The 19,425-nt window shown below is 37.6% G+C and overlaps 1 long non-coding RNA gene across 1 annotated transcript in view; it reads left to right on the top strand.

Annotated features, from left to right (window-relative positions):
- Positions 1-3,446: 3,446 nt before the first annotated feature.
- LOC128627363 (uncharacterized) overlaps positions 3,447-19,425 on the top strand; it is a 33,794-nt gene continuing 17,815 nt past the window's right edge. Inside the window, exon 1 of the long non-coding RNA XR_008391536.1 lies at positions 3,447-3,705. This is a non-coding gene — a long non-coding RNA (uncharacterized LOC128627363). The remainder of the gene's footprint in view (positions 3,706-19,425) is intronic.

Genomic DNA, 19,425 nt, shown 5'->3' with positions numbered 1-19,425 from the left:
TCTTCAAACACTTGAAGCTAGCCATTTGATCCAAAGTATTTTTTGAAATGTTTCATCACATGAAATGTTTTCCACATTCCCTCCCTTTTGATTGTTTTTACTGATGTTCTTTGGCCAGCTGTTCATTAGTAAGCCCTAGCAACTATTTCAGAAATTTTACTGTAGCCCTGGCCAGTGTGGCTCAGTTGGTTGGAGTGTCATTCTAAACTGAAAGGTTGTGGATTCAATTCCCAGTCAGGGCACATGCTTAGGTTGTGGGTTTTGTCTCCAACTGAGCACATATGAGAGACAAATGGCTGTCATTTCTCTGTCACATACATGGTTCTCTCTTTCTTTCTCTCCCCCTTTTTCATTCCTTGGGTGAAGTTCAAAAAACAGTTTGACTCTAGCATTATTTGGCCAGAGAACTATGGAATGCCTTTTCCTCTTTTTCTATATACTATGCTATCTTAATGCAGTCTGAGATTTACTAGCTTTATAGATAGTATAGTCTCATGTCTCTTTTTGTATAAGATCTCTTATATAAAAGAGATCTTATCATGTCTCTTGTTTTATAAAATCTTGTCTCTCATCTCTGTATTTGTGTGATTAATATTTGTAGGACTTTGAATTTATCTCCATTAAAATTCATATTATTAGTTTTAACCCAATGGTCAAGTCTAGTACTAAGTTATATAATATTATATATTCTGTTTTTCTTTTGAAGCATAATTTTGCTAAGCACAATTTTAAGTAACTTGTATAAAGAGTTTGGTTTTAGACATATTAAATATAAAATATTAGAGCAACATGTTGGCAAAAATGTTTAGAGAAATAAAGTTTGGGGCTTTAATTGTATTGAGGCCCTAGTATTGAAGCACTGAAGCCCAATGTACTCACTAATAGTGAGTACATTGCTATGAGAAAGACCATAAAAATGAGAATGTCACTGACTGATTTTTGGAAAACAATTGCATTTAAACATGGAAAAGTGTACTTGAGGTAGGGAGAAGAAAGAGCAAATTCATCTTTCTTTTAAAGAGAAAATTCTTTAAGGAACCTGAGGCTACTAACTAGGTTCGTCCTGAAATATATTAAGAGTGCAATAAACAGTTTTAGAAGCAGAATCAGTGCAAAATGCAACAGAGGGGAGGTTAGAGAGGAAGGTAAAGAAGAAAAAGTATAGTGTTTGGAAAGACTGCAGTTTACACCATCAGAACTGCACACAGATCGCAGAGAAAGAGAAGTGAGAAGAGACTACTACATGTGACAGTCATGAAAATGGTCACCACTCATATCAGAGCCAATCTCCGTAGCCAAATGTTTGGCACAGAAGTCAGATTGTGAAGGGTGGAGGGGGCATTGATGATGAAATGCAGGGGTTGCACACAAGTTTCTTTTCCCAGAACTTTAGTGCTTTCAGAGAACTGGATGGAGGCCCGTAGGGGTAGCTCTGCTGATCACATAGAACCAACTCTTTTTATAGTTAGAGAAGATTCATTGACAGAGAGAAATCGATGATGCTAGAGAGAGAGAGGGAATAATTACTAGTCAAAATTGGATGAAGAAGGGAACTAATTTTGTGAGTTTTGTTGAGGAGGATGAACATGTTTTTCACGGATGAGCCCCCAGGGAAAGGGAGGCAGGCTGGGTTATGATTCTGTGTGACAATCAGCTAGAGATTAGGTTATTATCAGGTATGAGAGGGGCAAAAGTGACTAAACCTGGGTTGTATATTAGGGCTGCCATAACAAAGTAGCAAAAACTGGGTTATTTAATTAACTTTCTCACAGCCTGGAGACTAGAAGTCTAAGATGAAGTTGTCACTCGGCAGATTCCCCGAGGCCTCTCTCCTTGCCTTGAAGATGGCTGTCTTCACTCTGTGTCTTCGCATAATTTTATCCTCCTGTGCATGTCTGTATCCTAATCTATACCTTTTATAAGGACACCACTCAGATTAGTACCACCCCTCTAACCTCATTTTGCTTTAATTACTTTTTTAAAGGCCCTATGTCCAAATTAAATCACACTCTGAGCTAGTAGGGGTATGACTTCAACGTGAATTTTGGGGTCGTGGGGGAGGAAAGTAGAAGGATAAAATTCAGCCCATAGCAGGAAGAATGCAGTCAACAACATACAAATAAAAGAAATTTTCTTGTTTGTTTTCTTCTGGATGAATATGTTGTAGAGAGCATAGCTTCTCAAAATTTGTTTTGTGTGGTATGCAGAATAGTGGAGCCTAAAGAGACCCACATCCTAATTCCTAGAAACTATGACTATGTTACTTTATGCAGCAAAAGGGCTTTCAGACATGATATAGTTAAGGATTTTGGATTGGTAAGATTATCCTAGACCATTCCAGTGGGTTCAATCTAATCACATTGTTCTTTAAAAGTGGAGCACTCTCCTAACTGAGTTCAGAGTTATGGGAGATGTGATTCTGGGAAAATGCTCACAGGGACGCAACACTGATGCCTTTGGAAGTGGAGGAAGGTAGCCGGGAGCCAAGGGGTGCAGATGGTTTCTAGAAGCTAGAAAAGGTGAAACAGATTCTCCCCTGGAACCCCGAGAAAGGAATTCAGCCTTGTCGTCATGTAGATGTGAGCCCAGTGAGACCTGGGAGCTATTTCTGATCTACAGAGCCATGACGTAATGTATTTACATGAAGTCACTAAATTTGCAGTTGATTCGCTACAACTTTTCCCAAGAAATGGAAAAATACAATGGTGTGCATAGTGATTACCTGGAAGTCTACTGGAAATGCTGATTCTGGTTTAGTGGGTCTGTTTGGGGCGTAGAATTCTGCGTTTCTAACAATTTCTCAAGTGATGCCAGTGCTGCTGGACTGTGGACCACATTTTGAGTAATGAGGCTTGAGAGGTCATGTATTCCAACCTCTTCATAGTATAGATTAAAAAAATAAAGTTGGAAAAGTGTTTATGGATCCTGACAGAGGTGCCTTCAACTCTCAGCCCACATCATACATTTTTTGCTGTACATTGCATCAGTACCGGAGGGTGGGGGAGGGGAGAGAGAGAGAGAGAGAGAGAGAGAGATACAGCGCAAGCGCTTGTCAGGGAACATCAGGCAAGGAGAGAGGCCAATATTTGGGAAATTTGGCTCTCAAGCCTCTGGGTCTTTATTGTGCCTGAGAGGTGTCCATGGATAATTACCAATACTTTAGTAAACTAACAGCTCTTCGCCATGTGCAACAGGCTGAAAATTTTTGTGTCTCCCAGGGATTTCTAAATTCCTTGGTGTCAACAAGTTCTAGAGAAAAATTTCAGGGCAAATGGACATTTTGTTATGACAAGTCAATGGGGTTATTTCCAGGAGACTCAAAAACTGTAGATCGACTCTCAACTCAGAACTGGAAACAGAGGGAGTGTTCCAGTGACCTGAAGGGCATGTGCTGTGTTTGTTTTGTTGCCCCAGGCTCTCTGTCATTATGTGAGAGCAGCATGTCATCTGATCTCCTTCTGGGTGCCACTGGCAAAAGCGTTTGAGGAAAACTATCAGGCTTATGAAAGAGGTTAAAGAGCTCCCATGTCTAATGTAACAAAAATCCAAGATGATAATAAGAAAAAAAAGATTCTAAGAAAGTCGTGGGGACTTGTGAAGAGAGGTCGGCGAGCAGATTATAGGGAGCAATGAGGAGAAACTGCTCAACCAGAGCTGCGAGGAAACCCCACAGTCTCCAGAACCACAACAATGGTTCTCCCACAGGTTAGTCTGTGCAGCTGAACACGGGTCCAGCTTCCTGCTGTTTCAAAAGCTAATGCTGGAGGCAGGTGCTGATACAAAGGGAAGTGGTTTTATTCAGGTGCTGGCAACTTGGAAGATGGGGGCGGGACTTTCATCACAAAGCCCATCTTCTCATCTCAGGCATCCCGGCTGGTTTATGTAAGGGAATTGTGGGAAGACGGGAACTACGAATGTCTGACAACGTGCTGTTCCTCAGCTCTGCTGTTGGGTGGTTTCCATGTCATCTCCTGTCTGCATCATCAGGTAGTTTAATCAGTGCCAGTGCAGTGTCACTGCTGATGCCTGGGAATGGGACGTGCAGGAAGTATTTCTGCTGGTTCTGAGTCACTGACAGTCTCCCAGTTTCTTGTGATGAGGGCCATTCATTAGTTAAGCAACAGTTGCAACTGCTAATTTCTACCAAATATTTATAAGGAAACTCTAAATACATGAATCTGCTATGAGTGTGTTAGTATATTTTATTCTAATTCCATTTCATAGTACTTCAGAGTAGTATGAAGTTTTTATTCCCTGTTCCAATTCCTAATTGTCAATTCTTCCTCCATATCTATGGAGCTATTAATATCCTCTGAATCTCCAGGGGAGTGAAAAACCTGAGCCTGTTGTAAAGCAAAATCTCATAGGTCAGAAGCAGATATATTTTTAGAGGCACTCATCAAGGAGATATAATTTTCCAGCATGGGAAAAACAAGCCATAAAGAACTTCAAAACAATAAAGAGAAGCATGGTAAAGAAAAGACGGTTAAACCTAAACTAAAATTTTTTCCTAATATGGATTTGAGTCCTTATGGTATTCATGAAAACAGACTCATAAACCAATCTCTAGTTCCCTCAAAGAGACGGGCTTGCTTTCCAACGTTTGTTGGAATCAGATAGCCTGTTGCCTGACTTTTGTGATGCTGTTTTCACCTGAACTGAGGTGCCAATGTATGTACAAGAGAAGTTGATGGTCTTGAAAACTCCTCTTTGTTCTGCTAGTATGTAGTCTAAGGCAATTTGATGATCTGAGACAGCTTTAGCTAGAGAATTCAGAGATTTCTGAATATTAGCAAGTGAAGTGGCAGTTTTACGGGCTGTGGTGATTAAAGTCCTGGAGAGATTCCAAAGTATGTGCTGATGTGCGGCTACTCCCCACCAGGGTAATAGAGTACATTTAAAGAAATATTCACCGCTGTTTGAAATTTCTCTGGGGTGATCTCAGGCCATTCGGGTGAGCACTAATTATTCACCCCAGAGTCCTATCTACTCAAACAGTTTTATTTATTTGCTTGTAGATCTCAGGTGGAAACAGTGCTTCTCTGGGTTCCCTGGACAGGCTAAAAGCATCTGGAGTTGGGAGTGCCTGTTCCGGTGAGACCTGCAGGCCTTGTAGGAGAAAAAATTACATGAGTGGGCAGTTTACAGAGCAAGTTCCATCCCAGCAGAGGAGTGGGACATTCAGGCAAATAGAGGAGGCTGTGTGATAACTTACAGTCTCTGAGTTGGCATCTGAAGGCTGGAGGGAGGCTTGTTGCTGCATCTCTCTTGTTGAGATTGAGATTGCTGTAGGGTTTTTATTATTTTTTAGTCAATTTAATGTTTGATACAGAGTGTGTGGCTCCTGTGTCTTCTAAAAGTCAGTTAATTTGTTCCCCATTGTCATTTATATCTGAGGCCCCAGTGGGGAAATAATGATTGATTGGGAGGTGTCTGGAGGAGTCACTGGGCTCCTTATTCATCACCTGAGTCACCATTCAATTTCAGCCTCTGCCTACATGCCTCTTTTTATTTATTTCTCTTTCCCATGCTTGTTGCTAGGCACCTCAGCTTTCCATTTTGGTGCACCCATACCTTCTGCACCCAGTCAGTTGTCCCTGCTCTGGTCTTATCTATGCATAAGCGAGAAATAAAGCTTTGAAAACAATTAAATGAACTAGAGTTTAGTCTCCACACTGTGTATTATAGAGTCTATTAAAACACAATTTCTCCCCCTAAAATCACCCTTATTTTTATCAAAGAGCCAAATCAAGACCAATTCACTTACTGCATTAAGTCCAGTTTCAGTCTGGCCTGATTATTTGCATAACCACAACAGAAATAGCAATTGATGATTGTTAGGGGACCAGTTTGTCTTAGCCTGGCAAATGTGACTCAGCTCTGTATGGAAAACCTACAGATGTGAAGTGGTGGGCAGAACCCAGACCTGCAAACCGAGTTTTCCCATGGGAATCAGGCCTAGAAAATGCTATGTATTGTCTGTCTTCAAGGTAATTTCCAAAGCCTGTGTGAACTCTCCCAAGGACAGAGCTAATCAGCTCATTGCCATCCCCCTCTGCATGTTATTTTTATTTCCTTGATTGCACCTAGAATGTAGACAATAATATTCTATGTGATAAATAATAAATCTTTCTTTGATGTAAGACCCCAGGAAAAATAATAAAAGCCTGTCTAGGCAAGGGTCGGGGCGCTCCCCTCTTGAGAGAGTGGCCTAGGCATCCAGAGACACTCTCCCCTTGAGACGGTCGTCATGCCTGTTCCCTTTTCCACACAAGATTGTTGTCCTGTGCATTAATTCTCATCATAAGCCACAACAGGCAGACTCTGCTGGCCAGGGTCGGCCACAATTGATCATATGGGCTCTCTTAAATATACTTTGCTGGAATTTTATAAGAAATTTCCATATTGAGCTTTTATTAGCCCCACAGGACGGAGAAACCAAGGTACCCAGTTGCCATGAGGCTTTGCCTGCAGTACCTTGGTTCAGTTTATCAAGTTCTCAAGGTCTCCGAGATGTCTTCAGGTTGTTTCTTGCCATATCTCAGAAAAGTAAATTTTGCTCCTTACCTGGAAAGACCACCACGAAACTTAGGAATAAGCAAGGTACTGAGCCATTTCTCTGAGGGCCTCTTACTGGTTTCAAAGTCAATCTTAATTCCTTAAAGCTTTTTCTGATACCCAGAGGCAAAGCATGTGTTGGATAATAAAACCACAATTGAAAACTGGCTTTACGTGTCTTGTTATAAAGAAATCAGATTCCTGTTGGTTTTATGTGAATATACTCATTGCCATAGAAATAATGTTATTTATTCATTAAGTTTCTAATTCTGGAGGGATCAGATAGGGAGAAAAATATAAATGCCTCAATATTTCTTATGAGACTATAATTTACCAAATATCTTTAAGAAAAAATGTTTTTCTTATATATGAAAAACAAAGAGATTAAAAATTAGCAATATTTCCAACAAAAAGTTGCAAAAACTACAATCATCTTCATTTCATTCTGTCCCATAATCAATTTTTGTTCATCCTATTTGCCAGTATTTCTAAAAGTCCAGTTATTCAATAGCACTCCTGTAATCTTTATCCAATTAAAAATACGATCTGAAAATACATTCTCAAAAATGTGTAATTTCAAAGAAGTCTGAGTCCTTTCCATGGATCTTTCTGAAGATGTAACATATTTGTAAATGCATCAGGGTAAAACAATGACTGTTTCTAAGTGACAAAAAAATGACAAGGTTATAGATCTGATTATAATGCAGTTGACAAAAGGATTTTCTTTCCTGTAACGACATTTTAAGATAGGCATTAGAATTACAAATGAAAGTATAGCAGAACTTTGTAGACTCTGAGATTTTTATATAATCTCTAGAACATCCATTTTAATAATAAAATATGTATATAAAATAGAACATAATCATTATTTCTTTATTTAACAAAGCTTTCATGCACTTTAAGCATATCAAGTAGGGCAAGTTGATTTAAAATTTCTTTTTAAAGGAGAAAGAGCAAATCTCTGCAGCATTCTAGGGAGCCATTGGAAAGACACAAAGCCAAATTTAGGTCAAGAAAAAGTCTTTTAGCCCTGGCTGGTTTAGCTCAGTGGATTGAGCACGGGCCTGTGAAGCAAAGGGTCGCTGGTTTGATTCCCAGTCAGGGCACATGCCTGGGTTGCAGGCCAGGTCCCCACAGGGGACACATGAGAGGCAACCACACACTGATGTTTCTCTCCCACTCTTTCTCCTTCCCTTCTCTCTAAAAATAAATAAAATATTAAATAAAAGTCTTTTAAAATTTAAAAGGAAAGGTTGTCAAACATATTCAACCAAAAGATCGTATGTCATTATGAAGCGATATTAAATTATTTATTCATCAAGAGTGAAAATAAAGGTATCAAATACAAATACAGGCTAGCAAAGCTTCAGTTATTAGAATAAAAAATATGGATTTTTGCCCTGGCTGGTGTAGCTCAGTAGATTGAGCACAGGCCTGTGAACCAAAGCATCACCAGTTCGATTCCCAGTCAGGGCACATGCCTAGGTTGCAGGCCATATCCCCAGTAGGGGGTAGCTGGAGGCAACCACACATTGATGTTTTGCTTCCCACTTTCTCCCTCCCCTCCCTTCTCTTTAAAAATAAATAAATAACATCTTAAAAAAGGAATATGGATTTTTTAAGTAATCAAACACCTAATTAATAAAATATAATGCATCACTATTTTTAAAGATATAAAGTCTTTGCTTTCAGGCAGATACATAAAAACTTTTTCTCTTTCAGCATTCTGAAAAAGAATCAAACAAATTCTGTATTAGCTTACTTTTGAAATTTAGATTCATTTACCTAAATGAATTCATTATTCAGCTTAACTATATAGTTTCCTCCCAAGATTTCTCTTTATAAACCTTACTTTTATTATTATTATAGTTATTCTACCACAGTTGTCCCATTTTCCCCCTCAGCCCCCTCGCCCAGCTTGCATAGACTCTGTGTGAGGTTCACAATTGTTCTGCAATTTACACTTCTTTCTCACTGAAAAATAACCAATTTTAGAACAAATTATTTTCCTTCAATAAGTGTTTGCATACTTTATTCCTTCTATTAACCAACTATGTATTTTTACAACTTAATTAGAATTCTTAATTACTTGATTTTTAGTGATAACTAACAGTAAGTAATTAGCATCATTTAGACTGATACTTTAATGCATGCATTTTGTAGTTTTTAGAAAGTTTTTTCTCCCTGTTGGCAAACACATTCACATTTTTAAGAGACATACTTCCAATAAAGTACAAGATATATTCATTAACAGATTTCTTTTCTTAAATTTTTCCTAGTTATACTGTCCAATATAATTTATCTAAGATTAGGGAATAAGCCTAAAAGAGAATAAAGTTTATGTAAGGCAATGCCAGGAGTCTAAATCTGCTTTAGGTTTGAACAATATGATGTTCCTTCTATTATATTTTCAGGGAGAAACTAAAGCCCTAAATTAAATCCTTTAATCACTTATAGTTAAACAACTAGAACTTAATTACTACAAGTTATTTTCCACTCTGTCTCAGCCAGAGACATCTTGGTCAGATGCACATGTATGCTGGGGTTTCAGTTTGCAACTGGAGCCTCAAGTATCCTTCACTAGGAGTATAGCTACTCCAGTACGTAGCTGAAGTTAATTGCATCAATCCAAACTTACACTTCTTATGTGTCCTCTTTGTAAAGAAGGTGAAGAGTTAATAATACCTACAAGTCTATCACAGCCCCAGCCCCATACTCATAAACACCAGCAAATCTCTAGTATTCAATAAATGGTAAAATAAAGATGTATGTTATTACTGCCACCCAAGGACCTCTGTGGAAATAATTACTTGTTTTAAATTGGAAGGAAGACCATCAGAATCTTAAAATCTTCCTGGTTTTGTTCTCAGCAGCATCCTAGTTGGTTTATACCAGTTGTCCAAAAACCTCACATGAAGATGTTAACTATGGAATGACATTTATCTATCTTGGGAAAACATTTCCTGGATGCAACTGATTTTTTTTTTAGATTGCTACATTGTAATTGAACACAAGTACTGCTGCCTGCTGCTACTATGAAAGTTTGTTTTCAGGTGCTAGTCACCAGGAAGATGGGGGACTCATATTTCAAAGCCCATACCCACCTCTCAGTGGAAGCAGAGGTTTTTATAAGAAGGGAGATGGAAATAGAACAAATAGATCATGGTAAGTTTTCTACGTGCAGACTAACACAGTCCATTCCAACAAGGCAAGTGATGGTTGGGTGCATCATCCTGGCTTCACCTCATCCTGGCTCCATGGTTGAAGGTCAACAGCTCTCTGGGAGCTGTGATGCCTGAAGGTCAAAGTCTGCAACTTTTGATGTTAGCTCCTAGGATTTCTATACAAACATGCTGTTCATCTACACGCTACACATTAGTCATAATCAGCATTTACTGAAACAATGTCAAAAAAAAATGGTGGGGTGGGTTACAATTTCCCACTGTTACAATCTTCCACTGTTACAAATGTGAGAAAATTTAGACTCACATAGGGAACTGAGTGCTACCCAATGTACCAGATTCTTATCCAAGGTTCTTTCTTCCCCATCTTGCATATTAAAAAAAACTTCATTTCCAGTTTTTCTTCTGAACCTCATGTCTGTGGACTGCCGAAATTAAAATCCAGCTGTTTAGTGATATAATCTCCACACTCTCTTTGGAGCAGATTGTCATCCCTCATTCACAGCGAATCTCACACCCAGACGTTCCTCACCTCACACTGCCCTGTAGTTTCCATCTCAATGCTACCTGCTGCCATCACCTCTGATAACCCTCCGGCTGTGCTACACACACCTTCCCAGAGCAGCAACACCTGCAGCCCAAGCCAGCACATGAAGCATTGTGTCTTTGAGGCAGCAAACATAACTTCTGCATTTTTTGCTCTCAAATGTGACCATTTGACATTTTTGAAGACATTTCATCTATCTGTTCTTAATGCATAACTGTTACTATATTACTTCTTGGAGTGTTTCTGATATCCACAAAACTTTAAAAATATTTCCTTAGAACTTTTCTAATGATTTTTCTTGGTCTTTAGTATAGATAATACATTTTCACGAGCCTTTGATATGAAATATTTTTTTGCTGGCTTAGGATGTATATGAAAATTTATAACTTGTCAAGACTCAGATTTCTTATTATTTTGTTCTCTCAGCTTCACCCCTCCCTTGAGATACTAACAGACATCCAGTTTAACACTACAAGCCAAGAACAAGAAATTTTTGTTGGTTGAAGAGAATTTCTAAATATCAGATTAAATTTGTAGCTGCAATTTATTGGAATTAACCCTTGCCATGAAAACATTGTAGGAGAGATGCAAATAAGGAAGGGTCAAGAGCGATATTTATTGTAGCTAATATTTTATAGGGATGGTGTTTTGACATTTGGCATATTTGTATAGACAAAAGAGGGCATGACAGTTAAAATAAGGGAAACAGAGACTGATATAGTGATTTTAATGCCATCCACATAATTTTAATGACACACTGGAAACTACTAGTGAGACTCTCCTTCAACAACTTGGCTCATCTGAATATCTAGTTTGTTGATTTGAGGGAAATGTTTACTGTTAAGACTGAGGGTGAGGTAACTTTTAATTTTTTTAAATTTATTTTTAGAGGGGAAGGGAAGGAGAGAAATATCAATGTATGGTTGCCTCTCCTGTGTCCCCTGCCGGGAACTGGCCTGCAACCCAGGCATGTGCCCTGACTGGTAATTAAACTGTGATCCTTTGGTTCGCAGGTCCGTGCTCAATCCACTGAGCTACATCAACCAGGGCTTTTTTTTTTTGGTAAGATAACTTTTTAATGAATTGTTTAAGGAGTGACTTGGTCATCTTTATTTGTTTTTTCCTTTCTGGTGGAATCCATATTTTCATTTGGTTAACATATAAAAGCTGCTTCATGCCTTCTACTTGGATTTAATGATAGAGAAGGTATTTTAAGAAAATGAAATAGAGAATGGTTTTTACTGTAGAGCTCAAGAGGAGAGAGAGACATTTGCTTGTATGGTGGGGATCGCTCTGTGTGTTTTCGGAGACTGTGGCCCCGGGAGAGTAAGCCCTGACAGGGGCTAGTAGGTCTCCCTGGAAAACCAGGTAAAAACGCAGGTGGCAGGCACGACCTGACACCAACACTGAGGGTTCCCGTGGGAAACCAGGCCTGACAAATACATTGTATCCTTTGAAGCTTGCTCTGGTTTGTTTTGTATGTCCCTGGTGATATAAACCAGGTGTTTAAGTTCAAGGCATAAGGAATAACTCCTTATCTCACGAAACACGCTTAAAGACTATCTGGCATCAGCATGTCTCGCAGACCCTGATCTATTACAAATCTCTGTGTTCCTTCAATTGTTGTCTATAGATAATACCTATTTTTGCATGGCTATAGCCTTTTGACATTGATTGATGAGCTATGCATGTATGCATATATACACCTACACATACGATTCTCAATAAAAGCCATTGGGACAGGGGCTTGGGGCATTCTCCACTAGAGGGAATCACCACCCCTTTTCCCACCCAAGCAGCAAGATTGTGTCCGGCATGACTCGTTTGTCATCCACAGCAAATGGGAGGAATTCTGTGGAATGGAGTTCCTCCCACACTTGTACTTCTGAGAGAATCAACAATGACCTTGTAGCTTTGGTTCTTGGAGTGGCACAGGGAAAATAAAAAGAGAGGGAAAGGCTAATGCTGTTTCAGTTATGATGCTTTTGATTGGAAATCTCTGAATGTCAATTTAATCTGCCTAAACAATAAAGGATTTTATTGGGCCATATAACTAAAAAAAATCCAGAGGTGGGATTTAAGCATAGTTTAATTAGGGGTCTAGCAATATTTCTATGCTTTTCTTTCAGTTTTGCATTGTTGATGTCAGATTTGTCCTCAGGCTATCACACCTCATGCCCTCAAAATGGTTGCCAATAGTCCCACTGAGACAACGTACTTCAAGTTCACATTCTGTGGGTGGAAGAGAGAATAGTTTCCCATCACTGCCTTTGAAAGTAAGAAGAAATCTGTTCCAGAAATGTCCAGAAACCTTCTCATTATATCCCAATGGCCAGAAGCAGACCTTTCTAAACCAGACACTGGTACCGGAAATGGAATTATTTCCCTTGGAATTAGCTGGAGATCCATCTCTTTAGTTGAGACTAATTCTCCCCGGTGAATGACTGCTATTCACTGGGGGTAAGTTGAAATGGATGGCAGTCAATTACAATATTTGATAAAAATGTGAATTATGTCTCAGAGATTTACAAAGGCTGATTTCTAACCTAGGGAGGATTTTCGAAGGCAGTGCTAGTTCAGAATTAATTTACTCCTGTTGGTCATTCCAATTTTCTAGCCTCCAGCCAAAATGGTACTTGGTTCTAACGTTCTCAATAAAATTTTGTCTTCCTGAGAATTAGAAGTCAGCTCTGACGTGGCAGCCAGTGAGCCGTGAGGACCCACTGCTTTCATGAGCCCAAGAAATGGAGAAGCCCACTGCTCACTGAGAGGCAGTGCGCAGTTCTGGGGGTTGTGATTCTGTTGTGATAGGTAATGTGATTGTTCCCACTTGTCTGCCAAGCTGCTTGTAGCAAGACTGTACCCTTCTACTCCACTGAGTCAGGTTTTGCCATATAAGTTTCTGAATATATGGCAACAGACTGTGAGGGGTAATAGGATGAAGGGAAGTGATATTGGTCATGCCTGAGCAGAAGCTTCAAGAGTCATTGTATAGTTCTGTAAAACCTCTCTTTTCTCTCTGCCACAGAACTGACTGATCCAAACAGGGCTTCTCTTTCAACCTAGCTCTTAGAATGAGCAGACACACATCACAAAACAGCAGCCAAACAACGTGGTCAGCATGTAAACTGAGTGAGAAATGAACCTTTGTTGTCATAATCCACCAAGATTTGGGAGAACTTGTGTGAATAATTTACTGTACATAGAATGCCGTAGTATAATTTACAAAAGCTGGATTTTAATATCAGTTTGGCTATAAGGAAAAATATCTGTATTATCTTGGATAAGTTACTAAGCTTCTCAAAACATGGTTTTCATCTATAAAATTGAAAAAAGGTCTTAGACTAAATCTATGATGCTTGACATTTTGACTACTAAACCCAAAGCCTCTGAAATTTTATCAATGGATTAAATTGCATATTGTAGGCAATAATAATATATTTCTTTTTAAAACTAATTAAAGGCATTTATAACTTTTATTTGGCATAAAACATGCTCTCATAATAAATTATATAATTTTTGCCAAAAGGAATATTTTAGTTTGCCTAAGCTACCCCATCGCAAATAAATATGTATTTTTTGAGGTGCTTCAATATATAAAATAACTGAATCCCTGTCTTTTTTGACCCCGTTAAAATGCCTCTTTTCTAACATATTCTATTTTATATTAGAGTTTCTTTTTCTTTTGATTTATTTTAAGTATATGACCTGATAAATTGTTTAATTTAAATGGAAGAATTAATTTCTGCAGTTCTAGGGGATTTATTAAGTAGAGACTTTTTATTTTATTATTTTATCAAACAAAATAAGAAATTGAATTTTTTCAGGGAAGTAGAAAAACAAACAATACATTTACAAAGTAGTCATACCAGAAAACAAAACATACCCTACAACCATATAAATTTGTTAGTGAGTCTTCCACTGATCTTATTCTGTGGTTAGGTTTTTTAAGTGTTTTTTTTAAAAGTATTTAATGGAGAGAAACAGCCTGTGAAAACCAATTTTAAATGAAATAGGAGTTGAGACTTCATCTTGATTAGGGTGTGCTAGAAGCTGCCGTGCCTGCTCCTACATCAGGCAAGATGAGAGTACCAAGGCCTCTCAGGCCAGGCTCTGGGGAACCAGAGGAATGCTCACTGATAAATAAATAATTTTTAGTTTAAGGAAATTATAAGTCTTTCCTCTGAATTTTATTGTTGAGGCAATGATACAGGTAACTTAAATGTCCTTTTATCATGAGCAGAGGATATTTTACATATGAGGTTCCAGCTCATTTCATTCCCAGTGAAATATTGAAAGTGCTGCAGATGATGACCAGACTCCTCATCCCATGTCTGTGGTCCTAACTGCTCCGATGCATGAAGTGTGGTTTTGCACGGGGGGAGGAATGGCTGTAGGGAAATAATCCTATTAAATTTTACATTAACAAACCTGGCTACGTCTCAGAAAATGCTGCTGGTAAGTCTCTCTACCAATGCAAATTTATGTCTGTCTTTTTCTTGGTGACATTTAAGCATCTAACAGCTGTACACTGAGTTTTATTACAAAGAGCAACATTTAGACAGATTAAAACTAACTAAAATCAACATTTATATAACTATGTCCAATCTCAACAACAGCAAATGAGTTGAAAGTACTAATGAGATATTTGGGAGCTTATGACATCATTCTTTATACACGTGCTACAGGGGAAATGGCTGGGTTATTTTTGATGGTCAAATGTTAGATGTGTTTATATTCAGCCAGATAGTGATTTTCCAACCAGGTATGGATTATGAACAAATAGTATATAACTAACTAAAGGAAGTTAGTGTTTAGCGAAGGCCAGAAGAAAACTAACCTTGAAGGAGAATGAGAAAAATATAAGTGCCTCGTACTTAGCAGAGTCTCATTAAATTTTAGGAAAAGTACAAATCAACATGTTACAAAGCATCTTGGACAAGCAGTGTTCTTGTGATACTGGACAGACATGGGGTCTATGAAAGCTTTAGCTGAAAATGGTCCTGGACTGGGCCCTGAGACTCTGAAGATCTACTATGGTTCAGGGGAGAATCTGGAGTTGAAAGTCAAGCAATTATTCCATCCAAAGGGCCAGTTTGGAGTAAAAGGACACAGAAAGAGAAATTGGATACAAGGCAACGAGTGAATCAAAGGCATGTAGACCAAACAAGGTTTCCCTGGCAACATTCCATGAGGTAAGTGCTAGTATTTTACAACCTGTGACTCCTCTACAGGTGATGAGGAAGCCAGTTATAAATTAAGGGGTTGTGATAATTTGCTATAAAACACGTTGCAAATTGATTTTAACTTTTGGAAACGATGTTTCACAGGTGGTGGCATATTCTATTAGTAGGTACATAGTATAGTGTTGGGGTCCCTCTCCTCCCCTCACTAGCAGTTGTTAGTGGTCAATGCCTGGATCGACCAATTCATTAAGGTCGTAAAACATTGATAGTTTAATTAATCTGTCTTCAATCAATACTTGGAATACTTCTATTGAGAAAAATATCCTCTTGTCTATTATTTGTGTACTTAGACATATAGTTCTTATAGGAAAGGCTGAATAAATGCTCGATTCTTTTTCTCTATTTACAAGTTTCTCAAAATAATTAGCACTCTTCATTTCAAACGAGTTTGCATTTTTTAGTATTGTGGATTCATGTAAAACACAATTAAACATTTATTGTGTTTCAATTCATTGTAGATATTACCCTTATTGACACATCTTTCTATCTTTTGTTCAATTTGGCTTGTCCCTAGTAAACTTTGAAAATTTCCCGTCTGTTGGACAGAGTGTCCCAAGCTCATCTTGTATATTTCCAGCCCAGACGTAACCAGACATTTCCAGAATCCTGGCTCTTTTGTGTGGGAACTGGAATTTAAAGGGTATAATCTGGGAGCCATTCTCTATCAAATTACAAAAGTTAAAGATAGTTTAGAGGACTATGTGTTAAAGGTTTATTTTGTTTTCTTAAACTTGGCCCCCTCATTTATAATGCCTTCTTGGCCCTCATTAGCATTTGTTTGCAACCCCAACCCATCTGAACCAGTTCTAAAACCATTAATGTATGGTTCTAATTGCAGAAGTATTCTATAGCAGGACAAAAAGTGAAGGAAGTGGGTTACTTTACAATTAAGGGAAAGAAAGTGAGGAGGAGATACTTTAATATTACAAGTGATTTTATTTACAAACCTCAGTGTGAAATCCTATTTATAAATAGCAGATCCCTTAGACACTGTTTATTTGCTTGTGAAATAAACCAATGCTCTTGATGTTCGGGACTAATTGCTTTACTTACTTTGAATTTCAAAGGATCCTTCTATCAAGGTTATCCATGTGGAAACATACTATCTAATTTGTTAAAACTAAAGTGATGCGGTATTTAACTGACATTCTATATTTCAGAATAGGAAAATGGACAAGAAACTAACATTTATTGTCAACAACATGCTAGGGTTTTTCAAATACATTATCATTTCATTCTCATAATTTCTCTCAGCTATTGTATTATCTCTAGTTTTTACTGCACAATATAAAATATGGAATTGCCAAAGTTACAGAAAAAACCCTCCAAACATTTTCCACTATAATATTTTGAGAACCAAAAAAAGTAAGGGGAGGTATATAAGAAGAGGGAAAAATGTTTCTTAGTCATCAAAAAATGAACATTGCAGAATTTCTGGGTCCATTTTGTGTGGGAAAATTCAACACAGGAAATCGATGTATCCATATTTACTCTGAAGAAAATGTATCACTCAAAATAGATAGGCATGTTTATGCATACTGTGTTAGCCAAGGGAGGCTGGGGTTTGCAGCATAACTTAGGTTTGTTTGTTCCTCACCACTGCATATCTAACATAAGTCAATAGGAGGCAAGAATGGGGGAGATTCTGTTACATACAGTCACCCAGCTGGCAAAGCCTCACCACCTGTAGCCACATCACCTGGCACAGGTGACAGATGGGTATTAGCAGAAGGAGAAGAGAGACTGTGAAGAACTCACACACAATTATATGTCTAGGATTGAAAATGACATATATCACTCAAGCTCACAGCCCACTGTCCAGAATTAGTTTGAGGTAGAAATTTGTATATATTAAGTTTATCGGGAATGTTCTCAGAAATACCTGTACAAGAATGAAGGAAGCAAATTTAGAGAAAGATCTTTGAACTCTAATGCAGTTGCAACAGAGACTGGAGGTGATGTTTTAGGGAGTTCCAGAGAGAGATAGCCTTTCAGAGTTGTTTAGCTTCCAGTCATTGGATACAGGCTGCCTTTAGCTTCAAGTTTAATGGGGATGTACTCTGTCCATTCATGAACGATATTAAAGCTCATTTAATAGGTCGAATCATATTAATGTGAACATATGAGATTGTCATCTATTTCAAAGTGGATATTTGCCTTTTCATTTAGTGATAATCATCTTTGTTTTAAGTCACTGAATAATTATAGGACAAAAATTCTTCATTCAAATGTTATCATTACGATGTGTTACAGAAGGAACTTTTTATTTTTTATGATCGTTATGCTTTTAGAGAACAGTCTCCTCCTCTTAGAGAAGGAGGGATGTTATTCCTAATCTTAGAAATTCCCACTTTGCAGAAGACTACTAGTTTTAAAGCAAGAGAGAAATTGTATCAAATAATACAATATCAGCAGTTGTTTTTTATCTCGATAATATTAGTTTTGAGAGGTGTCATCATACCAGAAGTTTGAAAGAGAAAAATGATAAAAGTGCTGAAAAAATTCTGCAAACCTAATAAGATATTTCTTAAGGTATGAAAAAGTTTTATTTTTGTACAAATGCAATATTTTGTATATAACTGTGGAAAAATAAAGGAGAAAAGGTGGTGGCAGGATTGTAGTTTTTAAAAATGCGATTTATAAGACCTTATTTCATATTTATCTGTAAAAAAGGTTTTCCTTCTCCCAAGAAAAAGCAGAACTTTATTAGAGTATATACTTTGAAATATATCAAAAATTTAAGTAATTATTTATGGCTAAGAAACTTCTTGTAAAGCAGTCACGATTAGATTATAATTCTATTATAATTCTATCATAGAGTGAATCTGTGAACATGGTAACATGTGTACTTACATGGAGCTCTGCACTGCTGGTAACGCAGCCAAAAGTCACATGTGGTATCAGGCATGTAGTTTTGAGTATTTGGCATGTGAGATGTGGTTAGTCTGAACTGAGATGTGCTTCTAGTTGAAAATACACACTACATCTTAAAAATATAATAAAAAACAATATAAAATATAACATTATTTTTTTATTCCTTATACCTTGAACATGGTATTTGAATGTATTGAATTAGATAAAAGGCCTTATTAACATTAACTGTTTCTTTTTCTCCTTTTTAATGTGGCTACCAAAAATTCAAAATCGTATTTGTGACTCAAATTTGTGGTTTCTGTTATAATTCTCTTAGACAATGCAATTTAGATTATTTAGTTTTTTCCAGTATTTTATCATGAAAAATTTCAGGTAGAAAATAGGAAAGTCGTAACAGTTTTGACCCTGCAGTGGTCACGTTTCTGAACGGAGCGTGAGAGGTCGTGACTATTGGCATCCACACGACCACTGGAGGGTTAGAGTGAACATCTGTATCTTGCACAGTCAGCATTTCACTATGCTTGGTGTATCATGTACCTGGCCATCTGTTCATTTTTTCTATTTTTGCACTTTTTGATGCATTTCAGAGTAAGTAGCAGACATCACTCTGTGTTCCTCCAGGTATTTCATCACACAGCAGCTTTAGTTTTGGACTCTGTTAAAAACTGAAAACCCCTTTAGCCAGTTTCTGCTTCTTCAGACTTGACTGTGTTGGAGTACAGAGGCAGAAACAGACTAAATGTATCAGACAGAATTTAACAAATCTTCTGAGTAAGAGGAACATTTAATCTCTGTTGACACTAAAGAACAGGCTTAGATTATTCAAGAAATATTTGGAAACATTATAATATTAAATACAGATCACACAAAAAATTATACCATTTCTAATTTCTTCTGAGCAATTGGCTGAAGAGACAGGTTGTATGCACAATGACTGTGTGACCATGGAGGTCATATAACCATTTTGAGCCTTTTTGCGATAATGCTCATCTAACAAGATGAAAAGAAATAATATGTG

Source organism: Artibeus jamaicensis, unplaced genomic scaffold, assembly GCF_021234435.1.
Source record: "Artibeus jamaicensis isolate MK-2021 breed Jamaican fruit bat unplaced genomic scaffold, CSHL_Jam_final contig_387, whole genome shotgun sequence".
Lineage (NCBI taxonomy): Eukaryota > Metazoa > Chordata > Mammalia > Chiroptera > Phyllostomidae > Artibeus > Artibeus jamaicensis.
The sequence above is the reverse complement of the archived record's forward strand: the minus strand, read 5'-3'. Positions and strand labels throughout refer to the sequence as shown.